Raw genomic sequence first — 17,321 nt, 5'->3', positions numbered from 1 at the left:
GCTACTATTTTCACATTCCTTGATGTAGCTTCAGAGTTGTTCATCATCCTACTCCTGAAATTATGCTAAAAAAATAACAATTCCCTTCCAACATACAGAAAGAACAAGAGAAAAAAGGGTAGGGGAACTAGATATCTGAAGATACAAATAAATAATATTTATAAAGAAACATAGTATATAAACCACTTGAATGTTCAACAAAACAACCAATACTTTTTATGGAATGAAGCAGAAATAATAAAACATAATATCCAATAAGCAGGAGAATGTTTAAGATCAACTAATAAGCTCTTATAAATAATTGTTCAGGTTATATAGCAATAAGGAAAAATACTTAATAAGTAAAAAAAAGTCCCCACAAACTCGTACAGACATGTAAAAATCATACATGTGATCTAGGCATGATGGTGCACACCTATGAACCCAGGATGCTGAGGGAGAAAGATTTCAAGTTCGAGACCAGCCTGGGCAATTTAGCAAGACACCATCTCAAAAAAACAAGAGTGGGAAATGTAGTTCAATGGCAGATGCTTGCCTAGCATGCATGAGGCCTTGGGTTCCACCCCAGTGCCACAAGAAATAAATGAAATAAAAATAAAAATCACGGGCTGGGGATGTGGCTCAAGCGGTAGCGCGCTTGCCTGGCATGCGTGCGGCCCGGGTTCAATCCTCAGCACCACATACAAACAAAGATGTTGTGTCCGCCAAGAACTAAAAAATAAATATTAAAAATTCTCTCTCTCTCTCTCTCTCTCTCTCTCTCTCTCCTCTCTCACTCTCTTTAAAAAAAATAAAACCCATGAACTGTTAATTTCTAAAAAAAAAAATAAATAAAAATAAAAAAAATAAAAATCATGCATATGAACATAAATTATGAAAAAAACAAAAATTTGAAGTTTCTTTTCTGGCACATTAGGATTCATTTTTATTTAAAATTTCTACTTTCTATTGACTATTCAATAAATGTTTTTATAATGAATGTTATCAGGATCCAAAATAATTATAACTCATTTTAAGTACCAGAGTTTATACATTAGCAAGAAATGACAAGGTGACAGTTTGATTTTATGTTCAATTGATTCTTTGTCCTTTATAAAGCTCTTTAAGTTTATAAACAACCAAAAGTAAAGATAATGACATTCATGTTATGAAAAGTGCTTAACATTTGTGGAAGCTAAAAAGGACTTTGTTCAGCAGCCGCCCATGAACTTTGAGTAAAAGGAAAACTAAATTTCTGGACTCTGTTTTGCTTTTCACCTTATTTGATCTCACTTCACATCACTCATGCCAAGTTGAGTTTTTTTCCCTCTTCTTTTTCCTTCTTCTCAAGTTCACAGATGTGAAGAAAAAAATATACTGCAGCTCTGTTTCAGTCCGCCCCTGTTCTCCCAGCAACGCCATGAAATGTAGCTTTCTGGCATGGGTTATTGTGAAAGATATGAGTAACATCTAACTATTATCTGTCACCAGCAAGATCACTAGCACTGAGGTGACTCAAGACCAAAAGCTCTGGGTTCGAATTCTCCACATCCACAATATGAAAATAATCTACACACACTCGAGTTCTTCCCTTTTGAAATTGCATGGTTCTTATGTCTAATATTTTCCAGATGAACTCCCCACCTTTCTCTAAACCCTCAGGGCCATCACCATATTTTAAATCTTTAGTCCAATTTCAGTCAACAAGACCCAGCTTTCTCTCAAAATGGCGCTCAATGTACAATCTTTTAGGGACTGGGAAAGGGAAACACAGAAGCTTCCCAAATGCCCCATCCTCTAACAGTGCCAACTGTTTGAAGCAAAATGTCTGGAAACAGCACAAGAGTAGATTCTCCAAAACAAAAGGGCTAGTGCTATTTTAACCTCTGACGGAGTGCAAAAGGATGCGGATAACCAACCCCCATACCTTGCCCTTGCTCCTAACTCCCAGAAGAAGTGAGGAAACTGAGGCCCACTAAGGACAAATGTGGAAGAAAAAGCCAGAACTGAAAACAGGCAACTACAACAGCAATACTCTCTCCCATTTTGTGCTCAAAGTTTCCCAAAGACAAGTTAAAGGGAATATTCTTCCTAGTTTAATCTCCCCTACCATGATGTTGCAGACTTTTTCTCGTGTAAGATGGACTTTCTGGGGTGGCCCTAGTAATCCCAGGACCAAAGAACTCAGAGATTTAATCCTTTTTACTAAAGAGAGCTGAAGATCTTAGCTCTGTCAGTACCCACCATGTACAGAGAGGGCTCTTCTATGTGTCCCTGTAAGTTAAAAGGAATCACCCAATTTGACTTTTTAAAATTTATGTTTTAATTTAAAAAACCAGAGAGCTAAATACTCTCTGTAAGAGTATATCACAAGAGAAGGGAGTTGTATGGAGTTTTACCCAGAAGCTAGATATAAGCAGCAGTGTAGCAGCATATTAAGAGCTCATGCTGTATAAAATGTAGAATAACTCCCAACCTTTCTATGCCTCCATTTCTTCCTCAGTAAAATGAGGTCAGTTATACTACTATTGATGACATGTGTGACCATCCTTGGCATAGCAACTGGCTCGCTGTAAGAGTTCAATGATGTCTCATCATCAGATCCAGCTGAAGTTGGCTAAGTCTCCTCTAGCAAGAAATCAAATGTTAGGGCTTTACTGGCATTTTTGGCACCCCAGGAGTTAAAAACCTTTGTTTGGAAATATATTACAGTATTACTAAATGTATCAAAACATAACTGGAAAACTATGCTAGAAAAACACTGAAATAAAAATATACTGTTAAATAGACACTTGAAAACCTAGGCTGAGTGGAGTTCAGTGAGGGTGGGTTTCAATCAAGAGTAAATTCAACAAGGGATTGAGCCACCAGAAAAAAGCTAAAGAAACCTTAGGATAACCTATTAGAAGCACAATACATAGAATAAAGAAAAAAAATTACATCTGAAGAAACCAGGGATTCAGAGCCTGAAGAGAAAGACTTGAGATAAAAGGGATGATGACAGCTTTCTGTAGGTATTTGAAGGGTTGTATATATTGTATATGGTGCAAAAGACTCAACTCTGTATATCCAGTGGGTCAAAAGTCCCAAGACACAGACTGTTATTTCCGTTAAAAAAGAATGTTCTTGAGCTAACTAAAAGGTTCTCCATATGAGAAGAGGAATTGGCATATCACCAGTAGACACATTGGAAACTTCTACGGTCATTCCCTGAGCATCTGCAATCCTAATGTCTTGTTTGGACACCAGAAGTAAACGTAAGTGGGAATCGACAGAATGCGGCTTATATGTACCAGAATTCTTCACAAGATAGCAGTAACCCCTCAAGAGAGCAATATGAAGGCTCAAACTTAGTCCACTAATACATACACATCAGTATTCTTATTCCATTTGAGAGGTATTCTAGTTATGATAATTGTAACAAACAATTTTCTTAAAAATAATTACCCAATACTACATTAAGAATGCAAAAGTACAATCTGATGCATTATTTTGAGTAATGATGCTTAGAATTTCATTTAGTCAAAGGCATCATTACTTTTTTACTGTTAGGCTCAGAAAATTAAACATAAAAAAAAAAACGAGAAATTCTGAAAATCATAGCCACTGGGAAGAAAGTGATTCAACATTTTATTTTCTTTGTTCTGCCTGCCAAAAAAGACAGAGTAGGTTTAGAACTGAAAGAAAAAAAAAAAGGATTCAAAAGAGTAGAAAAAGAGCTGAAAGACAAGCATGAGAGTTTAGTGACATCAGCCATCACAAACCTTACTGAAAATCTAAACATGTAACTCATGTACCTAAATGTATACTGCACAGGCTCTACAACTCTCTTCCTTTTTCTTCACCACTGTGAGCTGGTCAGCAGGAGGGAAGGAGACAAAAGCAGAAGCTCATCTTTCCTTCAGCCTCCGCACTGCCCTCCGCAGCTATCACAATGCAGCACAGGAGAACATTAGTGCTCTTCACCATGGAGACAATTGTAAAGTCAAACCCAGAATTGTGAAATCACTAAATATGAGACACATGTAACAGGCTTTGGAATGGGAGTGAGGGGAGTGGAGATCCAAATTACCAGGCAAGAAAGGCAGGTCTTTAGAAGCTCTTGGGAAGCAATTCAGATTCTTAAAATCATTTTATTTCCTTTCAGAAGATGAAGACGATTACTCATTATTTTGAGTTAAGTTAATTCTGTTCACAGAAGACATTATACTTGAATTCCAGCCTTCAGACCCTGTGAGAAATGAATGCTCTGTTAAAAGATATACAATCAGGTGTAGATGCCTTCACGATAGAGTGTGGCTTTCACCTGAACTACAGAAAGCACTCTTTGTCCTAGATTACCAAATGTTTTGTTGTAACTCTATCCTTCAAGCACTATTAGCTGGGGAAACAAAGACATAAACAGGGTGTTAAATGTTATCACAAAGGTGTCCATTTATGCTCCAGGAGAAGTGGAAAAGGAGGAGAAGTGGCATCTCTCACAGTCTAAAGGGTCAGGGAAGGCTTTCTGGAGGAGGGGGGACCGGCAATGAAGCTGGAAAGGCAAGTGGGTGTTGGCTTCACGAAGAGAGAGGATTCATTCTCTACAGAGGGACACAGAGAAAACCCAGGAGGATTAAGGTAAGAAGCCTGGAGAATGCTGTCATTTCAGGGTTGGCCTGAGGACTTGATGACCAGAAAAAAACCATAGAGACAGAAGAGCTAAAGAGGAAAGCATTTCAAAGCTGGAATGGCTCACAGGGTAAATGGATGCAAGTCAAGTCAGGCAAGAGTGAAAGGCCTAGTCTTAGCTAAACCACAAAGGACCTTGGATGCCCTTTGCCCAAGACATTTCAGGGAAGTGGCAATGACAGAGGCCAGAGCACAGAGGGTTGAACTGCAGGAGGTAAGGAAGTAGAGAGCATGGATAAGGCTACTCACAGAAAGCTTGGCTTAGAACAGGGAGTGAGCTAACAGGAAACACAGGATCAAATTTTATTTTCCCGTCTGAACTTCTGCTCTGAGCTCCAGATTCTCGTATTCTCTTGAATTCTTCCTTTCACCTCACCCCCTACATTCAATTTACACTCTAGCCTCCCCTCCACCCACTCTTCATACAATTGGTCCTTCTTCTTTTAAAATTATAAATCAGACCATTTTACCTCCCACACAAAAGGCATAATAGCTTCCTGCTGCCCTTAGGATAAAATCCAACCCCTGCCATGGTGTGTAAGTTCTTGGATGATCTAGGTCCTACTTTACTCTTTTGCATCTTCTCATCACCTCTCCCTCCTGATTATTATGTACCATCTTGGCTTTCTTTCAGTCCTTAAACCTTCTAAGCACATTTCTGCATTAGAATCCTTGCTTAAGCTGTTCCCTCTGCCTAGAAATGCTCCTTTCTTGCTGTCCCACCAAGCAGCCAAAGGACAATTTCCTACAAAGGAGCAGGTCATCATAAAGGTCCTCTTTCACCTGATGCCCAGGGGTTCAATTCAACTCCTTCAGAATCCTGGTTTTCCAGTCTTCCAGGTAGGATATTTTCTGGCTCTCATCACCTGGGACTTTGATGTCCAAACACATAGGCCCTTGATCATTTTTTTACTGCCTGTTATATGGCCTTTGTCAAGACACTACCTCATCATTTTTCTTAAAAAAGGTAAATGGCATCTACCTCCACTACTATTAGAAAGCTCACCTCGGAAGGGAGGTAAAGGCCATAGTTCTCACCCACATCTTCCCTAACCTGTGACCCCTCTTCCACCTCAGACATCACTTGCCTTTACCAGTCCTAGGCTCTTCCCAATCCCTGGCCATCGAGGCACAAAGAGTGCCTTCTCCATTTCGCCCTGAAGCTGCACAGGTCCTGCTTCACTCTTCCTGGATTCTACTGCTCTTTGAGAATATACAAACACATCCAAATTCATCTCTCATCTAGTAACCATCTATCCTGTAGCCATATTCACTAGCTCCCTTCCTAGGCCTGGTATATAACAGCCTCCCACACAACCATCCATTCTCAATTTCTTACCCCATCCTGCTGCCCAGCATTGACACCCAGAGCAACCTTAGAAACCATGGTTTGAAGACAGCAGAGATCCATCAAACTAGGTCTTCTCTACCCCAGTTGATTGGATTATAAACAAGCATGGAAGTGTCTGCTATTTTAGGCCTCTTAGATTTCAGCAGGGTCTGTCTATTATAGTAGTTAGTGTTTCTCTATACAATACAGGCTGAATTTAGACAGCAGGAGAGAAGGGGTAGGAAATGCTGGACACAGTGGCACATGCCTGTAATCCCAGTGACTCAGGAGGCTGAGGCAGAAGAATCACAGATTGAATGCCAGACTCAACAACTCAGTGAGACCCTTAGCTACTCAGTAAGAACCTGTCTTGAAATAAATAAATAAATAAAGACTAGAGATGTAGCTCTGTGGTAAAGTCCCCCCAGGGTTCAATCCCCAGTACCAAAAATTTTAAATATATATATATATATAGAGAGAGAGAGAGAGAGCTAGGATTAGACATGGCTTTATGACAATACCTGTGTTTATATATTAGTTATATATTACTTATCCTCTTCAAAGAACATTAAAATGTTTTCTCATTTGACACTTCATCATCACTTACTGATGTTATTCTATAAATTATTTACAAAATGAAGAAACAGACTTAGAGATATAAGTTGCTACTAAATGGAGAAGCCAAAACTAGGCCACAGGACTCCCGACTCAGTCTGTGGTATTTTTGCTACAGCATCTGGTCTCTCAAAGCCACATTTTAGTACTACATAAGAGAAACTCTTGCCTGAAGTCCAAAAATGCTGGAATGAAACAAGGGTAGGTAGTTTGGGCAGACAGATTTAAAAAAAAATATGGAGGTCTTTATAATCACCAGACTGTGTAATATAGCTTTCATCCGATAAATAATGGGGAACAAGAATCGACTCCCACTTCCTAGCTCCACAGCTGTAATTGATACCTTTCCACTGTCTTCAAAGACCTTACTGTACCACTCCCCCAGCTATCAGTTGGTGCCAAAAGTTCACTTCACAAAGAAAACAGAAGCTTTTTCGAGAGCAAAACTTCCAACCCCTTACCTTCTATAGAGTTCTCTGTGACCCCAAGTAGCCTTATCTCTTCCCACACCATCAAATGGAAAAGACATACCTCCTCTGGCAGTGCTACTGGCCGTCCCTTAAGCATGTCACCTTCTTTTTTTTTTCTCAGTGCTAGGGATAAAACATGTTTTCCTTTATTCTGGATCTTTCTTTTCTTGGTCTCTAAATCTTCCTTTCCTTGGTCTCTCATCCTTTCCTCAGGAAGTCCACTGCCCTTTCTTATCCTCATACTTCTTGGCTAGGCTCCTTCAAGAAGCAGCAGCAGTAAACACACATCTCCACTTCATCATCACAATTTTCTTCCATCCACTGTAATGTGGGACACTGAAACAGTCACCTCTAACAATACCTCCTGGGAGCTAAATTTCTGGATAATTTTGAACATTTATCTTATTTTTTATGGCACTTGACACTGCTGGTACCCCTCCTCCTAGAAATTTCCCTCTGCCTTGATTTCCATGTCCCCACTCTCCTGATCCTCCTCCTGTGTGTGTCTACGCCTTTTTGGTCTCCTTTTAAGGCTTCTTCCTTCACTTCCCCCTAAATATTGATGTATCTTGAGGTTTTATTCTTATACTTCCTCTTACCTTATATATTCAGATCTCTCTGTTTGAAATCACACCTCAAACATAGTTTCAACTGGCAACTGCACACAGGTGACTCCTACACTGATATATCTCCTGTCCAAACCACTCATGTGAGCCCTCCATGTCCTGGCAATGTTTACCTGCTAGTATTTAAACCCAGATTCCATAGGTATCTCAAACTCATCATGGTTAAAACCACAATGAGCACCATATCTATATCTATATCTATATCTATATATATCCCTTATACAGTGACAATGAAAACACTGATTGAGTACTGTATCAGTCAGCATTCTCCAGAGAAACAAAACCAATATGAAACACACCAATATGTGTAAGTGTGTGTTTGTGCTCATGTGTGTACAAATATATACACTCACACTCACACACACACACACACGTACATACACACCCAAAAAAGTTTATATTAAGGAAATGACTCATGCAATTGTAGGGGCTGACAAATCTGAAATTTGTAGGGCAGGTCAGCAGCTATAAATTCAGGCAAGAATTGGTGTTACAGTCTTAGACTCATCCCCCACTTGAACAGACATCCCTGGAGACAAGGTCTCACCCTCTGACCCAGCATCTTGCAGACAGGCATGACACACCACAGAAGCTCAGTCAGTTTTGACTTATGGCCACTGTGGCATAAAATGAGATGCTCTTAAATGAAATGGGATGACAGGATGGATGAGGCACTAAATCATGATAGGGAAAAATTAGGACTTGAACAAGGATTATGTTATAAATCAAGACACAGCCCTTGGGGCTGGGGATGCGGCTCAAGCGGTAGTGCGTTCGTCTGGCATGCGTGCGGCCCGGGTTCGATCCTCAGCACCACATACAAACAAAGATGTTGTGTCCACCAAATACTAAAAAATAAATATTAAAATTCTCTCTCTCTCTCCCTCTCTCACTGTCTCTCACTCTCTCTTTAAAAAAAAAAAAAGACACAGCCCTTGTCAGATTTACATGACCACAACACCTATAATTGACTGAAGACCATCCACACAGATAGAAGCACATCTGTGCCAATAATTTCTTTGAATGTCTCAACAACCCTATGAAATTGACATAGCAAAGAAAAGGTCACATTTTACAAGTACACTGAGATTTTAAAAGAGCAAGGGTCTTGTCTTGGTTGCTAGAGAAAATATCTACAATGAAATATCTTAGTTCTTCAGGTAAGAGGAATCATAAAAACAACAAAAGATCAAAACCAGAAAAGAACCTTGTAGTTCAAAACCTGCAAAAAGTATAAATATCACCTTCAATTTACAAAGAATACATTTTCTTTCAGGACAATTATTGTCCACATTAATATCTGTACTATAGGGGCTGGAGATGTGGCTCAAGTGGTAGCGCGCTCGCCTGGCATGCGTGCAGCCCGGGTTCGATCCTCAGCACCACATACAAACAAAGATGTTGTGTCCGCCGAGAACTAAGAAAAAATAAACATTAAAATATATATATATATATATATATATATATATATATCTGTACTATAATACTATGGCATGTGTTAGATTATCCGAATTACATCGATTTTTGTACTGTTTCTGTTTATATACCATGTATCCAGAAGAATTGTTTTGTGAAATAAGAACAGTTATGTGTTAAATTTACATTTCTATAGTGATGACTAAGTATCCCTAGGCACCCAAAACTATCTGGTTTTCTTATTTAGTATTAATAAGCATTAGAATTAGTAAAATATTAATGGTATTTAGTCTAAATACTGTATGTGGAAACACTATGGCATTAACTACAGGGTAGTAGAAACTCTCCATTAGCTATTCCTGCAAAAAAAGTTAAGGTTGACTGAAAGACTCCAGCCCCATAACCTGAGGCCTTGTTGCGAAAGTAAAAGTATGCAATAAATAGGCACAAGTACCGGATGAGCTTACCATATAACCGGTTGAGAAAGAGCACTGCACCCATATCTCAGGACATGCTTGAGAATGGAATGTAACCCTGTAGGTTTTCCAAGAACGTATAGTGAAAAGCAAGTTTACCCTAATGCTGGATTCAAAAGAACCAATGAGATACCTGTTAGTGTGCTAGGCGGGAAACAGCTCCCCTCTCCCTATAAAAGAACTGTACCCCAAAGCCCGGTGTGCCAGTACACCAAAGCTTCGGCTGAGGTTTGGCTGTGCACCCGCAGGCGCCTGTGTATTAATAAACTTGCCTCTTGCTTTTGCAGCCAGTGTGACACGTAGTTCTCCTTTGGACGGGGGATTTGAGGGTCTGAGGGTCTTTCATTTTGGAGGTCCCACCGAGATCCCATCCCCCCCCCCCCGTCCAGATCCCTGTCCGGAGGGACTCTCGGCATCACTGGGAGGTAAGCTGGCCAGCTCGAGCTATTGTGTCGTGTCGTGTCTATGTCTGTGGTGTGGCGCAGCGACTGTACGATTACGCATGATCGCTCCGTATTCTGAGGCAGCTTGAGAAGGAGTTGACGAACTCGGACTTCTCCCCTGCCCCCCTGGGAGACGTCCCAGGGGTCAGAAGGGTCCGTTTTCTCTTTTTTTTGGGACCCCCAGTGTTTCCAAAGGATACACTGTTTCTGTAATTCTGTAAGTGAGTAAAGGGGAAGTGCCGGCTCCCCTTAAGCCGTCAGATACTTTCGGTTTGTGCCAGAAACGCGCAGCGCTCATTCGGTACCACTTTCTTTTGTGTCTGTCCTCTTGACTCTCTATTTCCTCCTACCGACGAAAACTAACATGGGACAATCAATAACAACTCCCTTGAGCCTCACCCTTGACCATTGGCGGTATGGCGGATCTGTCCTGTCCAGCCCAAGGCGGGTGATAAATTCCATCTAAGGCTAAACACTGAGACTAGGAAAGCAATGTTTTCTTTCCCTCCCGTAATCGGCTTGAATGCAAATAGAAATGCCTGCTGGGGATCTAAGAACTTTGAGATCTCACTTTAACTTTTCTCAATACCCTGTCCTCATTATTAAATTGACATTAATTGACTTTGGGGATGGGAGCCAAACTTTCAGTCATAAATTCTGTCCCAGACCGAGATTCTACACCGAGGTAAGTGCACGCACCCCATGTCTGTTTGAGGTGCATCTTTCTCTCTCTTTATTTCTGGAGGTAAGGTGGGCACCCGACGGCTACTTAAACGCAATTAGTGCAGCCGCCACTCTTCCAAGACTCGGGTGAGAGGTTTCCCGGCCTAGGCAGCTCTCAATCACCTGTTCAATACAGAGCAGGCATGTTGGGTTCTGCCAAAGCCGCTTCCAACTTTTCTGTCTGGGCCCAGAGAGCAATTGGCGTGAGTACACAGTGTCCTGAATCCCGGTCTGCCTTGGATGCGTGGAGGTGGAGGTGGAGGAAAGAGTTTGGAACAACTGCGGAATTCCGGTCTGGGCTACCCTCAGACGTATTCCTAAGGTCCTTTCTCTTGAGCCCCCTCCCGACAGCCCCCAGGGGTATCTAGGGTGATCAGTAGATGAATGGCACTGAGGGAAAGCCCCAATCACATTTGCCTCCTTATGGGCTACACAACACTCCCAACCCCGCATCCATTCCTCCTGGATGCTCCCCTTCTTTCTCAGGTTAGAAATGTTAGCAATTCAAGTTGTAGGACTGAAAAAGACATAAGATAATTAGTAAACTCTGCCCAGGTTCTCTAAGAAGCATAGATAACTTTCAATAGTCTGTTTTACCGCCCCAATGTTTAAAATGTGCTGTGTTCCTTAAGCTGCTAAGAGAGACATTTTTAGAGGAAAAAAAAAAATCAAAAAATATTTTGGGCCGATCAAAGTACAAACCCCTTCCCCCTTCAAGAAAACATCTGGTCCACTCATGGGAAATCTAAGGTGCCACTGATAAGAGTCATAATTAAATGAAGTTAAAAACCTGGAGATTTTTCTCTTATCCGGCCTGGTTTAAATGTTATCATAGATTGTTTCTTGGGGATGATCTTGGCTAAATGTGATTTTTTTTTTTTGTAACAATCTGGTATCTGAATGGGTTTCTAAAGCATTGCACAATCTTACAGTTAAAAGTTGGGTTTAAGTAATTGTTTGAGATTTCAGATAGTTCATGCTAGAAAACTTAAATACTTAGGACAGAAAATTAAAGAACTCTACTTCCGAGTTGGCAAGTAACTCCCAATCATTTAGCTTTATTTTTTCTCATCAATTTTTGAACTGGGTAGCCTAAGGAGATTTCACTAGGTATACAGTGCATTGATTTGGGCAAGGATAGTAAATTATGATTTGGTATCTGTTTCTCTGTGTGTAAGATTTAGGAAAAAAGTGTTGAATTAAAACGTTGGTCTGGCTTATTGAAATGACATTAATTAGCAACAGTCTTGGGAATTTTCAAAGCTTAATTTCAGATATGCATGGTAGTGTGTGGTTCTTTCTAAAATTTTTTAGGCAGATTTAATGTAACTTAATACTACTTTAGAAACTTCAGAACAAAGAAAGTAGCTTAATGATCCTGAAGGAATTTCTTCTGTGGTAGCTTTTATATTATTAAGATCCTATTTTCAGTTTTGTGTGAGCAAGTTTTTCTAGTGTAGGAAGATATAAAGATGAAATTTTGTGAATTGTATCTTAAATTTGTATCATAATTTTCAACATCCAAACCTGGAAATTATGATTTATGGTTAAAATGCCTTAGGCATGAGGTTTCTGCTCAGAATTCCAGTTTTCCCAGTTCCTTCCAGACCTCAGCCAGGACTTAAGTTGATATGCAAATAGAAGAAGCCTGGAGCACTTAGTAGGAGACAGATCTGAGGCCCAAGAAAAAAAAAAAAGTAAAGGTGTCTTTTACCTGAACTCAAACTAGATTAAACCAAAGAGTAAATTGTATGGCATTTACTAATTACTGGCCGGTCAATTTTTTCTAGGACTTTTGCCTTTTCTTAGATTCTATGTTTTTTTGAGCTCATGATTTTTATTCTACAGACAAGCTAATGTTTTTCTGATAAGTTCTATTTTTGATCAACTGGAGTTTTTTTAAACATTGCAAAGAGATTTCACCTGAGAAAGCTGCAAGGCCTTTTGTGTTATGTGTTACTCTTGTTATGTGTTGTATGTCGGTATGTCTGTATGTGTGTATGTCCATATATCCTGCAGTGATATGACAATTAACAGATGAGGAGCGCTCATAAAAAAAATTTTAAAAAATGGATCCAAATATCTTTGATTCACGTGATTCAAATGGTTCAATTTAGATTGGGTAAACAGATAAAAGTAAAGATGTCTTTAAAATTAAACTTATAAGTTTCTCTAGGTGTTCAAAAAAGGCCCTAATAAAATGTTAACTCTGCTTAAATTTAAAAAGTTTACAAGTATTGTTTCAAAATGTGAACAAAAGGAGGTTAGTAGATAAAAAAAAGAGAGAAACTAAAAGGTTCTAGGTATGGAACTAATAGAAAAAAATTGTGTTTCTAGATAGGAGAGTCTATGTGACTAAGTAATCAAGAAGGTTTAAGTAAGGGATAAAGGAGGTTTATGTAAATTAGTTATGTGTATAAGTTTTTGAATAAGTTACACAACTATGGTTAAACAACAACTGTTGTTTTTCAATACTTTTCTTGTGCTCTCTTGCTCTGCATAATGAAGTTCCTTCAAATCCGATTACAGAAAGTCTCAAATCAAACTTCCAACCAGCTTCTGCTTAGGCACTACCAGCCTCTGATGGCTGATGGACCCCCAACATCTTCAAGAGAACAATTCACTCAGTGCTGAAGCTCACTACCAGGCACGATGGAATGCAGCAGACATGGGACAGCGGGAAACAACAAGTTCAGAGAACCTCTTAATCTGCCATCCTGGATTCATGATTCTTTATGTCCTTCTAAGCTTCCTCATGGCCCTTGGTCTCTTTTCTGTCAGCCCCCCAACATGGAACTTCTGCCAGAAATTGATCTTTGCTCTAATTTTTATCTTCATTCTGTTTTTATTCGCTCTGATCTTCTTCAGGTGCTGGTGATGATATCTGGAAAAACTTGCCAATAGACGGGCTGCCTGCCATTTATCTAAGCCCAGCCATCTCCCCCTTAGTCATTTCTTTAAAAGCTAAACTTGGTTAATATAAAAACATCAATGTAATTATGGTGTTATTAATGTGTTCATATCTTTCAGGTATACAAGTCTGTAAGGTAGAAGCTTCAAAAGAACATTATATCAAGCTGATGTTCTAAAGTTGTATGGTAATTTTAGGCTTAAAAAGAAAAAAACATGTTGGAAATTTATTTATCATTTGTGTTCTATAACTGGACTTGTTATCAGTAAGATATGTAAAGTTCTATGTTGCTTTCTACACTGAGATACAATTTAAATGTATTTTTAAGTCAATGAGAGCCTAATTTGGGTGAAGGTTTTATTGTAAAACAGAAATACTTTGCTATTTTCCAACAAGAGGTTAGAAGCTTCCAGCCTTCCTTTAATTCATGTTTTAGATGTGATATTATGTTGTGTTAGCTAATATTCATGTGAACTTGGGCAACAATTTATGTAGGCTTTGTAAAATAATGTCTAAAAACCAAAGATCAGCTTCAGAACTATAGTATTTAAGATTTATGAAGAGCCCCACCTTACTTGAGATAAGGCTCTATGTCCCATCTCATGTGAAAGTGACTATGAAAGAAGTAAGCCAGATTTCAGTACATTTAAAATTGTGTCCAAAAGTTGGTTTTTGTCACGATTGCCAGGATCTCAAACAGGGGATATACTCCACCAAAATTCAAGGTAGCTATTATATGAACTAAATGTTTTTACTCTTGATAATTTTATCTTGTAGTTTTCTTATAAATGATTTAAGAATTGCCTGTTAATGTATTAAAGAGGTACTGCTTTAAGAACTCACAACCTGGGTTAATTTAAGATAATGAGTTATAGAGAGTTGCCACCTACAGGATAGAGAGATAGACATTAAAGCCCAGTACCCTTAATATAAGGCTGTTAACTTATTTTGCTGGATGTTTAAGATTAAATTTTAAAATTAAAAATTTGGCTCTTGCCCTCTGAGTCAGTCTGAACCAGGGAATAGGGACTTCTTCAAAGGGCTCTGCAACTCTAGGCCACATAACCTCCCGATCAGGGAGATTAATGAGACCAGTGGAGGACAGGAAGCCAGTCAGTGCATTTGCTGTGAAGAGGAGGGTCATCAGAAAAGGGAGACATCCCTGATGCTTCCGAGGGAAGCCACATGGTCAAGCAAGGCCTGGACCCATCCTAGCGCAAATGGCACTAGCAGAACTGAGAAGCTGCTGTGAAGTTCCGGAGGACTCCCAGAGTAATTCAGCTGACTGTTAACAACAGATTGAAACAAAAGTCAGTTTGACTTGCTTCATCTTAAACACTTAGCAAAGACAGTCAAAGCCAAAACACAGCTATTCCTGGACATTTTAATAATAACGATAGTTAAATGAAACTTCCATAAATAAGTAAACTGGAGGCTACAAAAGAGATTCTCAGACAGGAATGCCTGATAACTATCCAAAGAAACTGCCAGAGTAGTTTTTAGTTTAAGGCCCACAGATATTCCTAACCTACACAGGTAGGCTTGGTGTTTGCTAGTATGAGTATCCAGCCCTAGGTAACAGAATTAAAGATTTCTATTAGACACAGGGCATACTAGTAAAAGGATTTTGCAAGATCAGATGATATTAAATTAAACTATATCTTAAGGGAAGGACAACTGTAACCCTAAATGTTAGTTGTTGTGTTTACATCCCTGACATTTCTGACAATGTAACAAATATCCTTAAAGATTTACATGCTCAGATGGAAGCCATGTCCTCAACAACTTTGTCATGAAAACAATATCTTAGCTCCTAGTTCCTGGTACTGCCTGATGGAAAACATTGTTAATCTTTGTCTTGGTCATTATACTCATTGGCATATTCCTGTGCTGTGGCATTTATTACTGCATCAATATGGTTCCAGTACTAATGAGTTCTTGTTTCTCTTATAGACCACCTATCATTAGAATGGCCCTCCAGCCTATTACTTCTCAATTGGACTTTTATCATGGACCACTCGATAGACCCGATATTTTTAAGGGGGACTCCAAACTGCTTGCCCCACGCCGTCCCTTTTCAGCCTGAAGAAGCCAGAAAGATTCTCTTCGTCCCCCTTCCTCACAGCAGTAAGGAGTTCCCAAATTAGGGGGGGGGGGAATGAAGCCAGATTTAAAGTTAGGTAGTCAGTATAGTTAGAAAAATCGGGGTCTAATATCGAGTGAAATCTAAAATGGAGGCCATGCTGAAATCGATTCTAGGAAACGCAGGACACTAGTGTTAATAAGTAGGAAAGGAGGTCTTTGTGTGGCTTTAAAAGAGCAATGTTGCTTCTACGCAGACCATACAGGGGTGGTCCGCGAAACTATGGAAAAAGTTACTGAAAGGTTAGTAAAAAGGCAGAAAGAATTTGAAGCACAACAAGGATGGTTCGAACAGTGGTTTAACAAATCCCCATGGCTGACTACTTTGCTATCCACCTTAGCGAGTCCTTTAGTTATTTTACTGTTAATCCTGACATTTGGGCCCTGCATACTTAACAGACTAGTACAGTCCATGAAAGAAAGACTTTCTGTAATTCAAACTATGGTTCTCACTCAACAATATCAGCTACTCCAGCAGCAGGCAGGGTCACAAACAAACTTAGTCCAAGAATCTGAACAGGCGGAACAATGGATATAAGATTCTATCCATGACATAGAAAAAGGGGGGAATGAAAGACTCCAGCCCCATAACCTGAGGCCTTGTTGCGAAAGTAAAAGTATGCAATAAATAGGCACAAGTACCGGATGAGCTTACCATATAACCGGTTGAGAAAGAGCACTGCACCCATACTCAGGACATGCTTGAGAATGGAATGTAACCCTGTAGGTTTTCCAAGAACGTATAGTGAAAAGCAAGTTTACCCTAATGCTGGATTCAAAAGAACCAATGAGATACCTGTTAGTGTGCTAGGCGGGAAACAGCTCCCCTCTCCCTATAAAAGAACTGTACCCCAAAGCCCGGTGTGCCAGTACACCAAAGCTTCGGCTGAGGTTTGGCTGTGCACCCGCAGGCGCCTGTGTATTAATAAACTTGCCTCTTGCTTTTGCAGCTAGTGTGACACGTAGTTCTCCTTTGGACGGGGGATTTGAGGGTCTGAGGGTCTTTCAGACTATCCTCAACTATATTTGCATATATAAGAACTTGACCTTTTCAAATTCTTTTGTATGCAGTCTCATCTAAGTATCATAAAAATGTTATAAATCAGGAAAAATACCTCTCATTTCAAGTGACAGGAAATAGAGGCAAATGCCTAAGTTCATATAATTGAAAAAAGGCAAAAGTAAGCAAAGACACCAAGGTTTTCTGTCCCCAGACCTATAGTCACTCAACAAATCTATGATGACTCCCTAGCTACGGGTCAACAGACTGTGCTATTAGACCAGAGGAGGACGGTATCTGATTTGCTTTCTATTGAGGTTTAGTGTAACCCCTACAATACTAAAGCCCCTCCAAGAGAATTCATTCTAGTTCTTTGTATGGTAAAATGGGACATATAACAAATTCTATTAACATTATTAACATTTTCAAATTCTATTAACATTATCAGGAATAAATAGAAAGAAATGTCATCTTTTTTAAACCACATATGTTGATTTTCAAGGAGATCACAAATCTGGG

The 17,321-nt window shown here is 39.5% G+C and overlaps 1 protein-coding gene across 6 annotated transcripts in view; it reads right to left on the bottom strand.

Moving 5' to 3' along the window:
• The window catches only part of ZHX3 (zinc fingers and homeoboxes 3), a gene marked incomplete at its 3' end in the record, with an annotated part of 121,395 nt that overhangs the window by 95,882 nt on the left and 8,192 nt on the right, over positions 1-17,321 (bottom strand). The window contains exon 1 of one of the 6 annotated variants that reach the window (XR_014021453.1): positions 3,777-3,795. The exons of the other annotated variants lie outside the window; for them this stretch is intronic. Of the gene's footprint in view, positions 1-3,776; positions 3,796-17,321 lie in introns of those variants that run through there. 6 annotated transcript variants of the gene reach the window in all.

Source organism: Spermophilus citellus (genome assembly GCF_964194105.1).
Source record: "Spermophilus citellus genome assembly, chromosome: 4".
NCBI lineage: Eukaryota > Metazoa > Chordata > Mammalia > Rodentia > Sciuridae > Spermophilus > Spermophilus citellus.
Note: the sequence above shows the minus strand (reverse complement) of the source record. Positions and strands in the feature narration are given on the sequence as shown.